The 23384-nt window shown below is 37.4% G+C and overlaps 1 protein-coding gene across 1 annotated transcript in view; it reads right to left on the bottom strand.

Moving 5' to 3' along the window:
- Window positions 1-23384, bottom strand: part of LMBRD1 (LMBR1 domain containing 1) — a 132057-nt gene that overhangs the window by 7340 nt on the left and 101333 nt on the right. The window lies entirely within an intron of this gene.

The following is a 23384-nucleotide window of genomic DNA, read 5'->3' on the forward strand; positions in this document are numbered from 1 at the left end:
ATCACACACGTGTTTTGAGCTACCTATTTATTTCATTTCTGCTGTCTCTACTCCTTCTGTACCTCAGGCATACAGCTGAGGTTTTGCTACATTCTATGTAGCTATTTGTTACTCAGTATTTTGATACTAGTTATCGTCAGACCTAAACATTTACTTAGCTAATAGTCTGTCTGTGTACCATTAATTTGGACACATCGTACTGATATATACACTCTCCCACGGTTACAGATACACTGTAACTCACAGTTTAGTAACATTGGGTTTTTTTGTACCCTGGGAAGGTGATTTCTTTAGTGGCGTAGCATGGGTTGTCAGCACCCGGGACAAGGCAAGTAATTTGCGCCCCCTATCCCGTGGATTTTAGCACTCGAGTATCTTCCACTAGATTAGTTAACCCCTTAAGGACACAACTTCTGTAATAAAAGGGAATCATGACAGAATATATCCGTCATGTGTCCTTAAGGGGTTAAAGAAACCCTTACCACCCAAGCACATGTATTGTTTGTTATGAAAATACTTATGTAATTAAAGTAAAATGCCCTCCCGCCCACGCCACCCCCACCCAACCCTTCCCCCGCCACCCCCACCCAACCCTTCCCCGCCTTCTAAATACACACACACACTCGCTGACAGATACGCATACACTAGCTAACAGAAACACACACACACACTAACAGACACACACACACACACTAACAGACACTAACAGACACACACACACACTAACAGACACATACACACTAGCAGACACATACACACTAGCAGACACACACACACACTCACATTTTTAACACATTTTTTTTTAAATGTAACCCCCCCAGCATCCTTACCTTTTTACCTTTGGAAATGCTGGGGGGGGGGGGGGGGGGGGCAGGGTTATCTTCCTCCCTGGTGGTCCAGTGGCTGCTGGACGGGCAGCAGGCTGGCGAGGGAGCACTTCCCCTGAGCTGTCTGCTCAGCTCCCTTGCGCGTCGCAGACTGAGGCTGGGAGCCGGAATATGACATCATATTCCGGCTCCCAGCCTCACTCTGCGGCGCGCGAGGGAGCTGAGCAGACAGCTCAGAGGAAGTGCTCCCTCGCCGGCCGCCCACCAATGCCGCCCGCCCAGCCTAGCAGCCCGCCAGCATGTCTGTTAGCCGCAAGGCTAACAAGACATTTGCCTTGGGCATTTGGGGGCGGCTTTTTTTGCAGCCCCCTGGAAAATGCCGCCCAATGCAAATGCCTTGTTTGCCTCGCGGCTAATACACCCCTGGCGCCCCCCCAGATGTTGTGCCCGGTGCGGCCGGCCCCCCCATCACCCCCCACGCTACGCCTCTGGATTTATTACAGGCAGGTAGAGACACCTTTAAGAACATTGTGACTTATTATGGTCTGCTTTATTCTCCCACGTTGATTTCTTTTTCATGGTGTTTGTCCAGAGCTAGGTATCTGTCCTGCTCTTTTTATATTTTGCTTTGATTAAAAGTTAATTTTTATCATACTGTGTGGTCACTGGACAGCTCAGTTTTTTTTTGTTACTAAATGGAGAATATGATAGAAATCATGTGTTTACTTTAGAAGTTTTACTGGCTATAGCAGACTTAATAGAGCAGTAGATAAATTCTAAATAAACACACTATGCAATAAAGAACGTTTAAACATTACATCTCCCTTTACAGGAAATGTACTCCACATACAGGGGATGTGTGAGTAGGCTGCATAAACAAAGTGATTTAACTCATAAATGGCAGAGAATTGATAGTAAGACTGCAGAGGAATGCTCTATACACCAAAAGCACTCCATTAAGCTAAAGTTATGTTGCTGCTTATAATTTACATTTTTATCCAAAAAGAAATAACGAGATAAAGAAAGTATAACCAACATCTGCTTCTAAAGGTTTAATAAAACTACAGGTAGACTAGACCAATGCGTTGACTGTCTGTACATTTTCTAAAATGCCATTTCTACATTTGACAGAGTGTTCCCTCATGAGTATTATAGAACAAGCTACCCGGTCTTAAACAGTACAACATCTGCCAGCTTGTTTAATAGTTCCACTCATCTTGCCTGGGAGTTAAAACACATATCTAAATAATAGAACAGAATGACATGTTCTTGACTGGAAAAGCCTTGTTCTGATCTGGGAGGGGGCTTTTGCTGCTTGGACATTTGAACACAGCATGGACTTTAAACACCATAATCACTGCAGAATGCAGGCACCATCTCACTTTAAGCTGTTAAAGCATGTATTAGTAATTTGGCTGTGTCATGCAACCACACACCTCGCATTCTGCCTTGCTATGCTAAAGTAGTTCATACGTCTATTTTAGCATACTAACTTTGAAGAACTGAGCTGCCAGCTGACACGCTCAGCCAATGAATAATGCCTACAGATAGTTTGTTAATACGTTACGTATGAACTTCTCCTTTAGCATTGCTGTACAGACTGGTGTCTGACAGAGCTAATTAGGTGTCAAAATGTAAATAATTTGCAGGCTTACACAGGGATTTAACACCATAACCACTACATAACCTTTTAGTGGCTATGGTGCTTAGAGAATCCCTTTAAAGGTAAATATATATATATATATATATATATATATATATATATATGTTTTTATTAATTTTGCTATTTTATGCACTACCTATATAATGAATTAAACATTTAGATTTTTTAGCAAGTATGACCTCTAAACTTTAAAGAGAAAAAAAATTCTACATGTATATATATATATATATATATATATATATTCATATTTATTTCATGTTAAAGGGAAAAAAGCATATTAGAAGAATGTAACTGCATCACTTTCTTGGCGGCGTTTTAAGCCATATTTAACATTTCTTATACAATTATCCAGCTCGAATAGATTACCAAATGATAAAATGTCTAGTGTATTCCTACCACAGTGCCCTTGCTAATATTTCTTGGCACAGCTGATTATTTTTTCCATATAAAAGGCCATTCTTGGCTAATAAAGCATTTCCTTTGACCTTGTCTAACAGGGTTTCCAGGACACTGGAGAAGTGATGACCTGAGGACTGTGTCATAGGAGTTTATCATAAATTTCTTGCTGGTTGTAAGACTCGGTCAGTTGGATTTCTGCCCAGTAAAGTATTTGATGAAGCAATTGTTCAGGGAAAGAACAGATGGGCACACAGTCTGTGTAAGAAAACTGCAAGAAAATCTTTGTAATTACAGCATTTCCTTTTGAGTACAGATTATTTATAGTGGCCAATTTAGGCATGCTTGCAGCAAACACAACTAATAGTGGCTTGTCTTTTATACTTACAGTATATTTTGCTTTATGGGTTTTCAATGTTGACATTATTCCTGCATTTCATTCCCTCAAAGATTGTATTAATTTAATTTACTAATCGAGAGAGTGTTAGCTGATAAAGATAAAATCGGCATGTTTCTTCAGAAATGAGTGTGACATAAAAGTAATGCAAGCATGCTGGGCTTTACACGCAGGGGAGTAACTAGGAACCACTGGGCTCTGGTCCATCAAGAAATAACTTATTTCCCCTCTCTGCTTACCCCCCAATCAATTGACCTCAGTAGGGTATGTGTGGTGGCTTTGTGTGGATTGGCTTAGTGTGATTGAGTGTGGCACACACAGAAACACATGGTCACATACATAGACACAGGCACATACATGCATACACAGACACACAAAGAGGCAGGATACACAGAAATGCACACAGACAGAAGAATACACACAGGCATACACAAACAGGCACACAAGCTTCCACATATAGATACATGAACACATGCACAAAGACACGCACATAAAGGAACACTATAACATATTTGTTTCCCTAGATGCTTTGTGCTGAGGGTGGGGAGTGGGCAGCAGCTGAATACCTTTTGCAGGGGCAGGGGCAGCAAGCATCACCCTCTAAATCACATGCAAAGTGAGCGAGAAGAAACAGAAAGCTGCAAGGCACTGTGCTTCAACACTCTTGGATCTGTGTACTCTTGCTGCCATGCTTCTCCCCTGACCAGTGTCCTTAGACACCTGAGACTTTGTCTCAGCTGAGAAAGGAATCAGCTCACTATGTGTATCTATGTAAATTAAGTTAGTTTGCGATTTCAGCTTTGGGATCAAGGCTTGTGTACGAGACTCAGAAAGGGAGCTGCACACAAATATGGGGCTCTGCTTTAAAACCCCTATCCTCATCCACTCAAGACGCACCTCTGGGTATCTTAACAACTTCATCAAAATTATTTTTTTTTATGGTGCCAGCATATTTTTATGGGTTAAACAATACATGAAATATCCAAATGGGTCAATCCAGGCCTACTGTGGGGTCACTATAAATATGGTGACAACAGAATCACCTGAAACAGGATTTGTGTGTCTTATGTTTGCAGAGCAGGTAATGCTGATGGTGATTGTAGGTATAAATTATGTCACACTTTGCCACTCCAGCAAATCCATGATGATCATATAGAGATCTTACATTTGCTAAACCACTAAATATTTTTTTTTAAACCATGACTGTGCCACCTTTATTAAATGACAAAGTCTTACATTACTCCAAATATATAATTTGCTTTCATTAAAAGTAAACTCCGTCAATATTTGCTATAAAGATATATTGTTAGTGTTCACAAGAGATATATTTTAGCTATTCACTAAGTGACCTATTTAAATTTGATGCTGGTTAAAAAAAAAATAAAAATAAAAATAAAAATAAAAAAATCACAAAATAAATGGAATAATAGATTTAAAATTATAGCTCTCCCATCACGTTTACAAATTCTAAAAAGTTTTATGATACATTATAAACGTAATTAACCAAAGTCAAACTTCCATGCACTGCTATATATCTATAGGACAGTAAGTTTATAAGTAAATCTTCAAGCGTCTGTCATCCCCCATCTCCAAAATTAGTATTTAGTAACGATAGAACCTTTCTGAAATTCTACAATGGACTATGTTCGAAATTTACTGAAATCCCATGGAATATTCCTGCAGATTGTTTCACCTTTAGAACTTTGACACAATTGTTATTTTTATTTAAATAAATCTCATTAATAATAGCATTTGAACTTCATGACTTTCTATCTTAACCTTGAGAAATATCAGGTTATAATGCTATTTAAAATCAATTTGGATTAATAGTTAAGAATAGCTATAGTACTTAAATGTGTTGTATAAATCTGATTATATTTTATTAGTTGGAAAGCAATTAGGTGGACTGTAAAGGATGGGTACATATACACAGGATCTAACACACAACATATATAGTTGCAAGAAAAAGTATGTAAACCCTTTGGAATGATATGGATTTCTGCACAAATTGGTCATACAATGTGATCTGATCATCATCTAAGTCAAAACAATAGACAATCACAGTCTGCTTAAACTAATAACACACAAAGAATGAAATGTTGCCATGTTTTTATTGAACACACCATGTAAACATTCACAGTGCAGGTGGAAAAAGTATGTGAACCCCATAGACTAATGACATCTCCAAGAGCTAATTGGAGTAGGATGTCAGCCAACTGGAGTCCAATCAATGAGATGAGATTGGAGGTGTTGGTTACAGCTGCCCTGCGATATAAAAAACACACACCAGTTCTGGTTTTGCTTTTCACAGGAAGCATTGCCTGATGTAAATGATGCCTTGCACAAAAGAGCTCTCAGAAGACCTACGATTAAGAATTGTTGACTTGCATAAAGCTGGAAAGGGTTATAAAAGTATCTCCAAAAGCCTTGCTGTTCATCAGTCCACGGTAAGACAAATTGTCTATAAATGGAGAAAGTTCAGCACTGCTGCTACTCTCCCTAGGAGTGGCCGTCCTGTAAAGATGACTGCAAGAGCACAGCGCAGACTGCTCAATGAGGTAAAAAAGAATCCTAGAGTGTCAGCTAAAGACTTAAAAAAGTCACTGGCAAATGCTAACATCCCTGTTAGCGAATCTACAATACGTAAAACACTAAACAAACATGGATTTCATGGGAGGATACCACAGAGGAAGCCACTGCTGTCCAAACAAAACATTGCTGCACGTTTACAGTTTGCACAAGAGCACCTGGATGTTCCACAGCAGTACTGGCAAAATATTCTGTGGACAGATGAAACCAAAGTTGAGTTGTTTGGAAGAAACACACAACACTATGTGTGGCGAAAAAGAGGCACAGCACACCAACATCAAAACCTCATCCCAACTGTGAAGTATGGGGGTGGGGGCATCATGGTTTGGGGCTGCTTTGTTGCATCAGGGCCTGGACAGATTGCTATCATCGAAGGAAAAATGAATTCCCAAGTTTATCAAGACATTTTGCAGGAGAACATAAGGCCATCTTTCTACCAGCTGAAGCTCAACAGAAGATGGGTGTTGCAACAGGACAATGACCCAAAGCATAGAAGTAAATCAATAACAGAATGGCTTAAACAGAAGAAAATACGCCTTCTGAAGTGGCCTAGTCAGAGTCCTGACCTCAACCCGATTGAGATGCTGTGGCATGACCTCAAGAAAGCGATTCACACCAGACATCCCAAGAATATTGCTGAACTGAAACAGTTCTGTAAGAAGAATGGTCAAGAATTACTCCTGACCGTTGTGCACGTCTGATCTGCAACTACAGGAAACGTTTGGTTGAAGTTATTGCTGCCAAAGGAGGTTCAACCAGTTATTAAATCCAAGGGTTCACATACTTATTCCACCTGCACTGTGAATGTTTACATGGTGTGTTCAATAAAAAACATGGCAACATTTCATTTTTTGTGTGTTATTAGTTTAAGCAGACTGTGATTGTCTATTGTTGTGACTTAGATGATGATCAGATCACCAATTATGACTAATTTGTGCAGAAATCCATATCATTCCAAAGGGTTCACATACTTTTTCTATGTAATTCAGTACTTAATTAACCTAGGTCCCATTACAATTAAGAAAATGATGACCCGACTAAAGAAAATTACATTATATATAAATTATATCACATAATGTTAGAACAAATAGCCAAACATTCAAAATATCAGACAAGCTGTGTGGGGAGATTTGATCAAACACACACAAAAAGGAAAATATGGTTTATTAGCAATAGTTAATGTAGCAAACAAAAACAAAACAAAAAACAGAGTGCAAGAGAATACTGAGAACAGGCAACAATTCAAATAGCTTGGCATTTGGCAGTTCCCCGCTCAGTTCTCACTATGGTTTTAGCTCATCTTGTGCCACTACACAGAGAACCTAAACCATTTACATAGACTAATCCCACTCAAAAGAGCGGTCCAGATCCAAAATGCTGGCTGGTTCCTTTTGCATGAGACACAGCAACCCCACGAACAAGAAGTAAAATAGCTTATTCTTCGGTGGGTCCTCGCTCCACCCTCAAACTGGTCTTAGGGCAAGCTATTTGAGTTCTCTGTATTTTCTTGCACACAAATGAGTAATAAAAAAAATAGGGTAATAAAGGATTTTGTTTCCCCTTCAAATTAAAATGTCAAGAAGAGAAAATTTACTTGTTGAGCCATAATTACATAAAAAAAAAAAAAGGTAATAAAGGGGCATATCGTTCAACACCAAGAGCACCATAATGCGCTTTTTCCCTTCTTCTTAAAATGCCAATTTCAAGAGAATTAAGCGTTTTTATCATCCTCCTTGATAACATCTCCCAGCTGTCAATGCCTCAAAAGTGTAAGTGGGGGCTCAACGTTGTTGTGGAGCATGATTGCTGCGCGTTTGTCCAAATGCAACACTATGCGACACACTGGATTAGTCAAAAGATCATTACTTGTATGGGGCGGGGCCGGACCGCCGAGCTGGACGGTCACAAGAATGATCAGCTCCTGCAATCTTTTAAACATTAAGCCTCTAAATCTAAGAATATCGACCTAAAAGCAGACCGACAGCATGGTCCTTGGTGCAAAGGGGGCACTGGATCCAGGGAGAGGCTGGCTCCTCGAGCTTCAGTACCCTGGAGGAGGAATCTTCGATGCCCCAGTTGGGGCCTACTCCGGCGGTGAGTGGGGCGGACGGCCACTGCTCCACTATCCTGCCTAACAGTGCCTGACCTGAGGCCCAAACCTCAGCGAAACCGGCCCTGCCCCCCCCCCCCCTTTGGACCGGTAGGGGTGATCCCGGTCCTCACCCTGGGACCCTGACCGCTGCAACACAACCAAGGCCCAGCAACGATACCACCCTGATCGGCGGCCTGGGCACCTTGTCCAAGATGGCGGATGCCATGTGCGCTGAAGGTAGAGGGAAGGAAAGTGTTTTCCCCGCGCACAAGACTGACAGCAAAGTTACCAGGTACCAGCTGGCCAGAAAAATCAACAGCAGCTAGCCACCTGCACGCATTATAGCGCCTTAGCAGGCCAGAAGACAGCGAAATGAAGGAGGCACAGCAAGCCACCACTCGCTCCGCAGTAAAGGCATGCGACACTCTGCAGACAAATTCCTACCTTTCAGCCGAGACAGGGAAATGGTCCCCAACGTAAAGAGCTGCACTCCCCTACCGGACTGCCAGACAACTCTCTCCAGCCAGCCCTGACAGAGCCGCGACGCACACCTGACAGCCGGCTTGCAGCAGGATCATGTGAAGCACACAGAGGAAACTGGCTGAATAGAGACTCATGTGGACGTTTTGCCTAGGTGCCCCGCCGAGACAAGCCCGCACAATATGGGTAATACACAGGCGAGATCCAGCTCCCACGATAAGCCACCCTTGTTGCGCATGCTTGAGCTTGGCCACAAGGGCCTCCGGGGGTGAATATTTTATTTTATCTCCCACAGCTAAGCTACAGTTCTATCCCTAAATCTTCTACTTTTATCAGTAACCAGACATGATAGAGCTCTGTTCTGATGTCTATATTAGTATAAAATGGTGCAATCTGCAAAAAGTTAGGCACCTGCAGAATATTGTTAAATCTTTACTGTGAAAGCCAATCTAAGAGAATGTATTCATGATATATCACTGCACCAATGTATCTTATTTTTCTATACAATTATATGACCAGCACTATTACTGAATATCTTCAGCTTGTATAACTAAACACTGTACCTAACATGCTTCATGCCTTTAGCTTGTTTAAAAATATAAAATTGTGCATCTATCTTCGATAACCCCAAATGTTGAGCGGAACTTCAATGATCCCACGCAGGCAAACAAAGTCTTACTTAATGTACCTGTATGGCTGATGCGCTCTGTTGTACCATCCACCAGGGCTACTAATTTACCTACGATACCTACTATGTTTATGTTTTTCAGCCACATAATTTCAATCTACTCAGGTCGCCTATATCTAAAATGACTGCTCGGTCTACTCGTAATTGCTATGTTATGTTTAACTGCTTAACTAGCTACAATATCTTAAATATAACAATTCATGCTAACTCCTCAAATGATGCAAAGTAATGTCTTTAACAGTTTTCAATGCTACTCAACATGTATCATTAAATGTACTGCAACCGTCGCTGTTGTGGCGATGCAGGATCCACTGTAACTTTATGCACGAGCAAAAAAAAAAAAGAATAAAAAAGAATACAAAAAAAAATAATAATAAAAAAAAAAAAGAATACAAAAAAAAAAAAAAAGATCATTACTTGTAAGGATCTTCCGTAGTTAGAAAACTGCTGAGGCAGGAAGACGCTCTCACTGCTGAATTAGAGGTAAATTACATATTTTGGGGGGTCTAAACAAAAAAATTCTACGGAATATTAATTTATGCAGACATTTAAAAATCTACATTCTACATTATAAGTTTAAAAGGACTCTGGTGCCCCAAAATTCAACTTTAAATGGAAATAAATAAAATAATAAAATAAAAATCTTTGTTCTTAAATTTATCCAAATATGGAAAATGGGTTGGCTTTAATCTTGGCATCAAATTCATTAAAATAAAATAAGATATAATGTTACACAATACACAGATTATTTTGTACGTATTTACATTGAGGTATGTTGCTACAATTTTGATAAATTGCCAACTCTCTACATAGAAAGGCAACTGTATATGGGCCAACAAATAACGCTTACCTTTGTGATTATGAAAAGAATAAAAGCATGGATTCTGCAATTTCCTTCTATAATGTGTTAGGTGAACAAACTAATACCATGCCTTTAAGCAAACATGGTTTTTGAAAGAATGAATCTAAAGGGAATATTTGTGTAAGTCAAATTGGTCATTTGCTGAGAAAAGAGAATAACTCAGAAACATTGAAGATCTTTTGACATGCAAAATGTTGTTTTGTAATTCAGTTCACCAGATTGTACTTTTTTGTTTATCTAGGGAAAAGAACAGACTACATCCATATTTTTATATCCTGTCAGAAAAGCTGGCAATGGTGAAATCGTAATTTATATTGAAATTCTAGGATAAACTAAAACAATCTAAAGCAACAATACTATAGAGGTTCACTCAATTCATGTCTGTACAACCGTCACTATCATTTAGAACCTTGCATAAACCTTTCACGAACAAATGATTTATATATCCATACCTGTATCATCTATCAATCTATAAATGCATCCTCCTTTTTTTTGTGTGCGTTTTTTTTTTTTTTTTTTACATTCTTTATTTTTCTGTGCATTTAGGTAGATACATAAGTACTTTTGATGCCACGACAGAGTAGACAAGTGATTCAATGGCATATATTGACATATTAGGGCATGACATATAGAAACAATGCACATTTTTATAATGATAAGAAACTATAAAAAGATATGAGATACGCTGACATGATAGCAACTTGTGTAAGGTAAATCAGGCCTTAGATACCATTTACAGAGAGTTTACAGAGACTGCAGCAACTTACTTTTCTTGTACTTTAAGTCTCATTGTCTTGAAATGGTATAGCTTCTACAGTGGTGGGTTGCTAGATCTTTTTGTATATGGCAACGAGTTTACTTGTTTAAAAATATATACATATCTCAATCATATCTTATGTGCTAACTTGTAATTAGTAGGGATATACAATAGACAAGTGGTCACCCATTGAGATATGAGATGTGGGATTCCATACCTAAAGAGGTTGTCTTTGCAGATTCTATAGATATTTTAAGAAGGGGTTGGATGCTTTTTTGCATAAACATAATAATCAAAGGTATAAAAATGACATGTATGTAAAAAAGTTGTTGACCGGAAAATAAATCTGAATGCCATTATGCAGTCAATAAGGATGATTGGGAATAATTGGGAATTGTTACATTTGGGGTTTTTGCCTTCTTTTGGATCAATCAATCAAGGATGGGTTTTCAAGGTTTAACTTAATGGACTTTAGCCTTGTTTCAACCTAGATTACTATGTAACTATAGCCTGCCAATTCATTTTCATATGCATTTTTAATAATATTTAGAATGGCAATAAGAAAAACCCACATGTTGGTCCTTGGACTTGGCCTTACTTGCACAACTGAGAAATTCCTGATACAATAACAATAAACATTACTATGCTATCCCCAGATACACATGAAGACGCAAATAGACCCAAACAAGGTCAAGTGGCATGTAGAGCGTTGGGTTCAAATGTCACATAAATGGAGGATATTGCATCAATTTTGCAATATCTACAGAACAAATGTAAAACCACTGCTTTGCTTTTCTTATCAGGTAAAGCTTATTTTCCCTATTGCCTAGAACGAACAAAAATAAATACATAAAATAAGAATATGCTGCTGTGCTAAACCTCAACATCGCAGATCAAACTTGGATAAAAATTGGAAACAGCAGCTACACTTACATTTAATATTCTTTATTTTATTTTTTTTTCCTACATTTGAGCATAAATGATGCCTTAGTTCTGCACTACAAAGACAAAGAAAAATTAAAAATATACCTTAGATAATGCAAAAATGTCAAAGTAGAAATCCACGAAAAAAAAATATAGTTCATTATTAAAAAAAATCTATTTTAGATAATTATATAGTTTGAAATAAAATTATGTAATCAGAGAAAAAGGTATGCAATAACTGATGACACATTCCTGCCCTTTAGAAATAGAATGTGACATGTCTCACTAATGCCAATTAGTCACATCAAGAAAATAGAGAAATATAGGCAAGAAATAAATATTTGCCACTACACATCCTCTGATATGTTAGAGGAGACAGATGTCCTATTTAGTCATGTAGTCTTTAATCTTTGTTTGTCAGCATATAGTATTACTCTGATACCAACTTGAAGGGTACCATTTCGTGTGCATGTTTTTCCAGTATTGTTTTATTGCTAAAAAGCATTGGAAGTACATGTGTGTTCTTTCCCTATGCACTTCCTATGTGGTCTTTGCAGTCTAACGTGCTAGCATGCTGTACATCATATAAAGTGTGTATTTAGTGAAATTATTGTATTAGAATATATGTATGTATGAAGAATTATACGTAATGATTCTGTAAGGATTGTTACATAAAGCCCTTGAGGAAACAAAACCATCCTTAGCAAAACCTAAAATAAAAATGATCCATTATAAACTAAACCTAGATAATACAGCAGATATTTCTGAAATACAGGATACATATCTATTATGATTTCTCTCCTCACCCTCCAGCAATTTCGTTTTCATAATTATCTAACCCCTTAGGACACTTCTAACACTCATTTATTTGTTTTTTTCCACCATTCTGCACTTCACCTCATCTAACCCCAATTCCACCCCTCTCTATTATTTATTTACCGCTATATGATAGGCTAACACCGTACCAGCAGTATAAGGAGCATGATAAATGTCACATTATAATTCAAGCCATGGATATGCCTACTGAACAAAGATTTTCAAAGAAATGTGAATAGCTTAAAATAGATGTTATGTTTGTACGGTGACAAGGATACTCACAGCGGCTCTCGGATAGATGTAAGAACTTTTGAAAAGGTTATTAAAAACAAATAAATCTGGTTTTAATGAGAAATTGAGCAGCAGTGTAAATTGCAACTATAGATATTTTATATACAACGTATTTAAAAAGCGCAACCACATAGTAAACGCATAAATTAATTGATACAATAAAGAGTTCCAAAAGAATCTATACACGGATATACAGAGAAATTTGTAAACAGTAAAATAGTTTAAAATGCAAAATAATATATTGCAAGACATTTCAATAAAAATAAGGAGCTTGTTATCAAATATAAGCAAGACACAAAAAGAAATACAATTGTGCACATATACAGCTATATATAAAGTTTCTGCAGCTGGTGTGCTACGTGTTGTTATAAGTGACCTTTGAAGTGTAATTCTGACCTGCTTGGAGACCCGCTGTGCTGGGCTGGTGGTTGGGGCTATTAGGCGTTATAGATCCAGGTGGTAGGCATTCTCCTAAGTTTACATTGTATTTAGTTTTGATTTTTTTCTCGTTGGAAGCGCAGTCTAGAAAAGCAGCACTGATTTCTATGCCTTTTATAGATATTTGATAAAAATTGTAATAACACTGAAAACACCAAAGAGAAATAGTTAACTTATCACCGGTGTATATCTGTATATTTGTAGTCTTGGACAATAAGCAGAGTTATAGTAGTGGTGGTATAAGTTGGTTTTGATGTGCCAAAACCAACGTTCAGGTAGGTCTGTAAAAGAGGGCCCACTAAGTGAATGCTTAATAAAGGGAGCGGTTGGTGGGCAGAACCAGGAAGTATCAGCCCAGAGGAAGGGGAGGCCTGTGAATGTTTAGATCGGGTAAACACTGCCCACAACTACAGGCTCAGCCTTTTTATATATCAGCAGTATTTGGAATAGTAAAAGTGAGAAGCCCAGTAAGTTGTTTACAGGGTCAGGGACACTACAGGAAATGTCCTGAATTTACCGTACCTGCCACGGTTCCCAGTATTGTGATGTTGCTGTACCTTACAGCAACACGAACACCTTACAATTTTAGTGTATTTTGATACAATAGTAACTTAAGTAAATTCAGAAAAAGAACATTTGTAACAGTGTTATTTAATGAGAAGTCAAGAAACATATATGAGATGGCCAATTGATCCAATTTAAGCAAACATCTCATATGAAACCATATTTTGCACCATATTTACAGGAAAGGTTTAAATCAAGCACAACATAAATAGAGAAAATTATACAATTAATGACAATGACATATTGCTAAAGAACAAGGAAAACAGGAAACAGATTCATATGGAGTGTAATATATATGCATAAATCCAAAAATGTAAATTACTGTATATACTCGAGTATAAGACAAGTTTTTCAGCACATTTTTTGTGCTGAAAAACACTCACTCGTCTTATACTCGAGTCAGTTGTCTGTATTATGGCAATTTTCATTGCCATAATACAGACAAGGACCAGGGGCTGTTAGGAAGCTGTAACTTACCTTCACCGCAGCTCCTGTCAGCTCCCTTCTCTCTCCTCCGTCCGTGCAGCTCCCAGGTCCGCTTCCTCTGCAACTCTCGTGAGAGCCGCGGGGTCAGAGCGTTGCCACGAGAGTTGAAGAGGGAGCAGACCTGGGAGCTGCACGGACGGAGGAGAGAGAAGGGAGCTGACAGGAGCTGCGGTGAAGGTAAGTTACAGCTTCCTGACAGCCCCCCTCCTACAGCCCATCCACTGGACCACCAGGGAGTGAGAGCCCCCCTCCCTGGCCAGCTAACAAGCAGGGAGGGGGGACGAAAAAAAAAATAAAAAAAAAATAATAATAAAAAAAAAATAACATAACAAAAATATATATATTACAATAATAATTAAATAATAATAATTAATAAAATGCCCACCCCCACCAATGCTCTGCACTCACACACATACACACACTGCACTGCATTCATTATTTACACACTGAACTCATATACACACACTGCACTCCATTCATTATATACACACTGCATTCATACACACACTGCATACACACTGCATTCATACATACACACTGCATTCACACTGCACTGCATTCATTATATACACACTGCACTCACACACTGCATTCATTATATACACACTGCATTCATTATATACACACTGCACTCACACACTGCATTCATTATATACACACTGCACTCACACACTGCATTCATTATATACACACTGCACTCACACACTGCATTCATTAGATACACACTGCATTCATTATATACACACTGCACTCACACACTGCATTCATTATATACACACTGCACTCACACACTGCATTCATTATATACACACTGCATACACACTGCACTCATATACACACACTGCACTCCATTCATTATATACACACTGCATACACACACAGCATTCATATACACACTGCATTCATACACACACAGACACTGCATTCATTATATACACACACACTGTAAATAAATATTCAGTTAATATAACTTTTTTAGGATCTAATTTTATTTAGAAATTTACCAGTAGCTGCTGCATTTTCCACCCTAGTCTTATACTCGAGTCAATAAGTTTTCCCAGTTTTTTGGGGTAAAATTAGGGGCCTCGGCTTATATTCGGGTCGGCTTATACTCGAGTATATACGGTATGCTCCTTGAAAGATATAGGTTTATCTGAATTTGCTATGCACCCCTGCTTGTTTAAGTCACATCCTAATTTAAGATCGGAGTAGAAGATAAATGTAATATGCTTATTTTAGTTGAACAGATAAGTTACATAGCAAACTTAATTTAAGAATGATGCTCCTAATTTTTATTTTAGGTGCTTTCTTATTTGGTGCCCTCTGAGACCCACAATTACTGTAGTTTAATATAGTATATTAGTATGTTAATGTTGGTATATTAATATCCACCTGTTCTAAAACATTGTCATCTATACAGCTGGACTGTATAACAAATATTTAAAAATACAAAACACCAATAGAAAAAAAAAAAAACACTGACAATTGGAGACCGCTGATTTAAAGGAACCCTCCCGGTACCATTGCTACTTCTCATTGCTGCTCGGGCTAATGTGGAAGCATTAGCTTGAGCAGTGAGAGGTTGAGAGCCTCTGGATGAATTATCTATACAAATGTTTTTACTTTTCCTAGCATTATTTAGCTTTTCAATTGTCTGTCCACTCAGTCCATTGTTTAGCTACAGGTGTGTTCACCCTGGTTATTATTACACTGTACGAAAGTCTGTTAACTTAAAGGGACACAAGGTCTCTCTCTCTGTCTTGCTGTTGCTGCTTGCTGCACGAGGTTGCTCTTCTCGTCTAGCTATGTAACTCTCCCTTCAGAAGTCCAGCAATTACCATCTGCTGTTGAACATCCATGATCATGTAACATCTTTTGTTGTTTTATTATGTATCAGTAACTGTAAGAATAAACCTGAAGAAACCATAAGTCAGATTGTGTATTAGTACTTTTCATTAATACAGACATATATTAATGTCGCAAGCCTTTGACCCAAGACTATAAATGTATAAAAGACGTATATATCAATAAACCAGAAGAAGAAGAAACGGAAGACATTACAACTAGCTATATTGTACTCATATGCTCCAGGCACAGTCTTGTTATAAGTACATCAGGCTACCCTAAGCATTATTCTCTCATTCTTTATAGATTTGTTGGTTCACTCTTTACACAGTTTCTATGTATGCTGTATACCTGTTTACTTTTAGTATTGCTCACTGTCAGAAGAGTTCTGCACTAAAGTGAGAATTAAAAGTAAATTTCAAATTTAATGTCAAAATAGTCAAACTAGAATAATTCTCTAGGTCAGCTATGCTTCCATTTCAATTACTTTGGCCGTTAATTTGAATTTCACTTTAAATTGTCACTTTAGTAAATAACCCTGTTGGTATGGTTCCATTATTCATACATCTCATGACAGGGAGGTCTGTTCGCATACAGCATTGTTTTGATGTACAAATGTCAGGTTATTTTGTGTTATTATATAAAAGTCACTGTAGTCAGTTTACCAAGACATTGTTTCACCTCTAAATATAATGCATTATTCTCACTAGCGATTCTTCCACTTAAATAAATTTTACTTTTTACTGCAATGTTCCACTATATGTATATCTGTTTTATGTTATAAGAAGGTCTGTTTGCTACTGAAAAACTCTAGCTTAATATCTTTGCTACTTGTCATATTTTAGGTCAGCTAGTACCAGAGAAAGTCACAGGCAGATCTAATTAACACAAGAAAATTTCATGAATCAACCATGTTATTACTTAATCTTGTTATAGAATCCAGTATGTCAGGCTAGTTTCGACCTCAATCATAGCTGGATTCGGTCTCCTGTGCCCACTTACACTTGTAAGATCAACACAAAAAAACTATTTACGAAGATATACACTAAATCACAGGTTGTGCCATATATTTTTGCTCGCTGGCATAAGAAACCAGAGCACCGCCACCTTGGGCTGTCTTTCTACGTATCACCTAAATCATACAAAATCCAGCACAGTCGCTAAATACCAACTAAAAGCTCACAAAATATAGTATATGACCATACATTGCATAAGTTTGCAACCACAATGCCACTGTACCCCATTTTTGTCAGGTCCTATCCTAACCTGTATCCAAATATATTTACATTTTAAACCAACCAAAATGCCTATTATTTTTGCATGTTGGGTTTTGCTTTTAACCCCTCAAGGACCGCGGACATATGAGGTATGTCCGACAAAAAACTGTCCTTAAGGACCGCGGATGTACCTCATACGTCCTCTGCAATTTAGGACCCCCAGGAGTCATATGACCACAATAGGTGTCCACAGTGCAGCCAGCCCCCCCCCCCCCCCCCCCCCCAAAAAAAAAAAAAAAAAAAAAATATATATATATATATATATATATATACACACACACACACACAATATGTGTGTGTATATATATATATATATATATATATATCGATCGTCATACTAAGTGTATTTTTATTAATATATACATATATTAATATAAAAATACACTTAGAGTAAAATTACACATATATATATATATATATATATATATGATTGCATTATAAGTGTACTTTGAGATATGTACACATATATCTCAAAATGCACTATATATGTATAATATATTAAAATGTACCGTATATACTCGAGTATAAGCCGACCCGAATATAAGCCGAGGCCCCTAATTTTACCCCAAAAAAATGGGAAAACGTATTGACTCGAGTATAAGACTAGGGTGAGAAATGCAGCAGCTACTGGTAAATTTCTAAATAAAGTTAGATCCTAAAAAAATATATTAATTGAATATTTATTTACAGTGTGTGTATAATGAATGCAGTGTGTGTGTATGAATGCAGTGTGTGTGTATGAATGCAGTGTGAGTGTATGAATGCAGTGTGTGTGTATGAGTGCAGTGTGTGTATGAGTGCAGTGTGAGTGTATGAGTGCAGTGTGAGTGTATGAGTGCAGTGTGAGTTTATGAGTGCAGTGTGAGTGTATGAGTGCAGTGTGAGTGTATGAGTGCAGTGTGAGTGTATGAGTGCAGCGTGTGTGTGTATGAGCGCAGCGTGTGTGTGTATGAGCGCAGCGTGTGTGTGTGTGTATGAGTGCAGTGTGTGTGTATGAGTGCAGTGTGTGTATGAGTGCAGTGTGTGTGTATGAGTGGTGTGTGTGTGTGTTGCAGAGCCTTGGTGGGGGGTGGGCAATTTTTTTTTATTATTTTAATTTTTTTTATTATTTATTATTATTTTTATTTATTTAATTTAATTATTATTTATTTATTATTATTTAATTATTTTTTTTTATTATTCTTTTTTTTTTCGTCCCCCCTCTCTGCTTGATACATAGCAGGGAGGGGGGCTCTCCTTCCCTGGTGGTCTAGTGGCATTGGCAGTTCAGTGGGGGGAGAGGGGTGATGGCAGAGCTGTAACTTACCTGTCCTGCAGCTCCTGTCAGCTCTCTCCTCCTCCGCGCCGTCCGTGCAGCTCCCTCTGTCAGCTCCCAGTGTAAGTCTCGCGAGAGCCGCGGCTCTCGCGAGACTTACACTGGGAGCTGACCGAGGTGCTGAACGGACGGCGCGGAGGAGGAGAGAGCTGACAGGAGCTGCAAGACAGGTAAGTAAGATCTCTGCAGCCCCCACAGCCCCATTGTCTGTATTATGGCAATGCAAATTGCCATAATACAGACTCTGACTCGAGTATAAGCCGAGTTGGGGTTTTTTAGCACAAAAAATGTGCTAAAAAACTCGGCTTATACTCGAGTATATACGGTATATATAATTAAAATAATTATAATTATATATGTATTATAATTAAAATGCTTTAATTATATTATACATATTGAGAGAGAGAGAGAGAGAGAGAGAGAGAGAGAGAGAGAGAAAAGATGTAATGGTATGCCATGCTGGGGTTATTTCACATTCCTGGGCTACCATATGGTCTCAAAAGGCAACACAGACCCAGAAAACCAATCTGGCAAACTGAATCGGGCAGGCCCTATTGATCCTGTAACTTTCCAAAACACCATAAAACCTGTACATGGGGGGTATTGTTATACTATGGATACTTTTCTGAACACAAATATGCATGTTTAAAACAGTAAAACTTATCACGACAATTAAATCACCAGTAATAGTGCAGTTTTTGTGTAAAAAAAAAAAAAAATACAAACAACAAATATGAACGCTAACTTTGGCCTGCGTTTGCGACTAAGTGGCTACTACAAAAGACTGGAAATACCCATTTTGAATACCATGGGTTGTCTACTTTTACAAATGGTATGCCATAAAGGGGTTAATTTTCATTCCTGGGCTGCTATACGGTCCCAAAGGCAGCATAGGCCCAGCAAACCAATCTTGCAAATTTCAATGTGCAAACATGGAAAAGGGGAAAGCCCTACATTTGACCCCTGTAAGTTTGCAAAAACCCATAAAACCTGTACATTGGGGAGCACTGTTGTACTTGGGAGATGTTGCTGAATACATATTGGGGTGTTCTTTGTCAGTAACACATAACAGGAACTGAGAATCAATGCCTAAAGGACAATGTGAGAGAAAAATAACAAAAAAAGTTATTACCAAAAGGTTTGACAAAAAATGGTGGTAGAATTAGTGCATGGAAAGTGTAAAAATACCACCATTTGATATACACTAAGGTGTCGACTTTTCAAAAATGTAAGGTTGGATGGGGGTAAATTACATTGGCCGGCTTAAAAAATGGCCCAAATAGGACATGGGTGCACGGTGACCATCTGTGAAAATTCCAAGTTTGAAAACTGGAATGCACATCCTCCAAATAAGGTCTTTCAGCCCCCAGAAGGGGTATCACTGTACTAAGGAGATGTTTCTGAACACATATTGGGGTGTTCTTTGTCAGTAACCTTTAAAGTTCTCCGTACATGTATTCTTAAACTGCTAGGTGTGTAAAAAAAAAAAAAAAAAAAAAAAGTTTTTTTTTTTTTTGGCATAGATTGGTGGTAAAATGGTTGCATGAAAAGAGTCAAAATACTCCAAGTTTAATACCATAGGTTGTCATATTTAAAAAAAAATATATACATGTGAAGGGTTATTAAGGGGTTAAAAAAAACTATTCTATTTTGTGAGTTTTGAGGTTTAGTGAGTGAGTATGCTAGATCTTGTATGTTGTATTAATTTGTCCAGCAGCACCCTTATAATGCATGCATGTTCATGTAACTGCAGTCCTCATTGATTCATATCTGTGTATCTCTACACACACACACACACACACACACACACACACACACACACATATATATATATATATATATATATATATATATATATATATATATTATATACACACACACACACACACAAATCAAAGAGGGATGCACTCACATGAAAATGCATGCATTATAAGGGTGCTGCTGGACAAATTAATGCAACATACAAGTTCCATCATACTCACTCACACACATACATACACGCACGCATTTAATTTGTTTGTCCAATAACTTCTGAGCCTCTATATATTCATTTTTTTTTTTACAATTGAATTAAAGCTGACAGTCCATACTTCAATCAATTTGTGATTACTTAATGCCAAATCCATTGTGAGCAAACATTATAATAATGCCACTGCCCAAATACTTAGGGATGTAACTGTATATATACACATTCACACATTCCTTGTTTTGTGATCATGCCAATGGCAAATATAAATATTTTCCAGTAAACACCATTTACAACATAGTAAAACACCCATCAGATCGAGCAGCTTCAATTTTTTTTTCCTACGGTGTATACAGTACATCCATACCAATCTTGAAATCAAACATAAAAAAAAAAAAAAAAAAACAACAAACAATAGTCATTATTTTTTAGACTCTAAATGGTATTGACAGGTATCCAATATGTGATTAGAGGAAGAAGAGACAAGACAAAGTGCCAGCAGCTAGGAAAAGTATAAAAAAATTGCACCAAATCTGTAAATATGTGGTGCAGAAAAAGTTGATCCCTTTAAAACTAGGCAAAGCATTACAAAAGTTTGGTACCTACTTTTTGACCAGCATGCTTTGTACAGCCTAGGATATGTATTACCACTATACCATCAGGAGGAACTTCCTATATGAAGAGCTGTAATTAACATTTTTGGGATAAATACACTCCATATAGAGAAAAAGAGGGTAACACAATCTGAAACCCTTCATAGAAAATTTGCCAAATTCATAGCCAACTGCTTTAAACAAAAAAAGAAGAAGCTGCATCTGACTAGCTCACAAATATATGGTTACAATGTTTATATATGCTATTAGGCTAATTTATAATCATATTAATATATCTATATTGGGTTAATCAACTAGCATTTTTCTGGAGCAAGTAAAGGTAGATGCTATATATGTGGATAGCAACTTTCCGATTCTTTTACATTAGGCACTGAATTAAATAGCTGTGAAATTGGCTTCATAACACGCATAACAATAGTAAACAGATTGCTTAATGCATTATTTTTCTCTATTTAGACTATATGAAGAAAGACTAATTAAAGCTTCTGCCAAACATTAATTCTGAGAATATTTAGAAGACATTTTAGATTACTGAACCAAGCAAGATTATATTTAACATTATTGATTACAATTATAATTTGGATAAGTAGCTATAGTTTACCAGCCATCCATCAACTTTAGCTCTTAACAAAACTGCTTGTATACACAGTTCATTAATCTTCACCTAATATATTGTTATGTTATTACAGGCTAAGTATATGGTGCATGTAACTCTGCACACTCACACAGTTATAAGAAGATCGTATCTATTTTAATAACATGAATATATATGAAGTAAAATACAGGTCTGCTATGTTTAGAGAAACTGCAATCAGGAGAGGGAGGGACCAGTGGGTATATGTGCACATGATGTTATTGGCATGCAAGTGATGAGCCTACCTGTAAATGGGTGCATAAGTTCCATGCTCTCAAGTGTACCGGGACTTGAAATTACTGTTACTAGTTATGGAATTAAAAGCCCTGCTGACCGCAGCCTCTCAAATACAATGGAAAGGTGACGGGTAAATGTGGTAAATTAAATGACTTTTCACATTTCACTTTGTGCTTTATTTATGAGTTTAGATCCCTTTATCAGTCATGATCTGCACGGATAAGCAAGTTGCCAGGAAATGTCTTGAAACACAATTTTTATTTCTATGCTACATTCCTGTCTGTCTTGATTTTACATTTCAAGTCGGCATAGCAAATTTCAGGGCTCAAAGTGTTCTGAACCAAACCAAGTGCTTGTATGAATATCTGCCCCTGTCCAAATTGTTTAAAATAAGGTGCGTACACGCTGAAGTAAATCACAATTAGACACAGGTTTCAGGTAAATTAAAAACTTTGGAATGTTTACTTAGAGGGGCGGCAAGCCCCTTATAAGGCACAAAATACATCATATGCAAAACATAAGATAATATAGAAAGTACATATTTAATTGGTCAAGTGTTAAGTGTCTTATCTAATGCACTTCCTCCAAAGTGTGATGTCACCATCATCCGGGATTTTACTCCGTATGGAGACTCAATCTTGTTACACGAAGTGTTTGGTCGATGGGAGGGGGTGCTCTAGCAGCCATTTTAAGTAAATACTGAATACAGGTATACACAGTAAATAGACATTTTACCTACATTAATTTCTATCCATAACAAAAGTACCGGTAAGAGGTGTCATCTGAGTATTCTGCTCTCATTCATCTCTAACCTTCATATGTCACAGTACTTTGAATACATATGACTAAGTCCAAACCCCTGATAATATTTTGGCTAAATTCAAATAGAAGACTACAGCCATGGTGATAGAGAAAATTAGGTATCAATATATAACACAAAACAGAAAAAAAAACATACATACTTGAAAATGCAGAACCTTCCCTGATGCATGAAGATATACTAATACCTATAAGATTGGGTCTTGTGTATTGTGAAATAAAGTTTCATCTGCATTCTGGTTTTGGGGTGTCTAAACCCACTAACTTCAAGTAGAAGGTTAATGCTAGAGTATGATTAAGAAACATCAATACTATCATGTCTTACTGGTCTAGCTAAATATTTTTTATAAAAACGGTAGATACTTTGTACTATCTTCAAAAATATGATTACAAAATGCATATGGTGG

Source organism: Pelobates fuscus, chromosome 2, assembly GCF_036172605.1.
Source record: "Pelobates fuscus isolate aPelFus1 chromosome 2, aPelFus1.pri, whole genome shotgun sequence".
Lineage (NCBI taxonomy): Eukaryota > Metazoa > Chordata > Amphibia > Anura > Pelobatidae > Pelobates > Pelobates fuscus.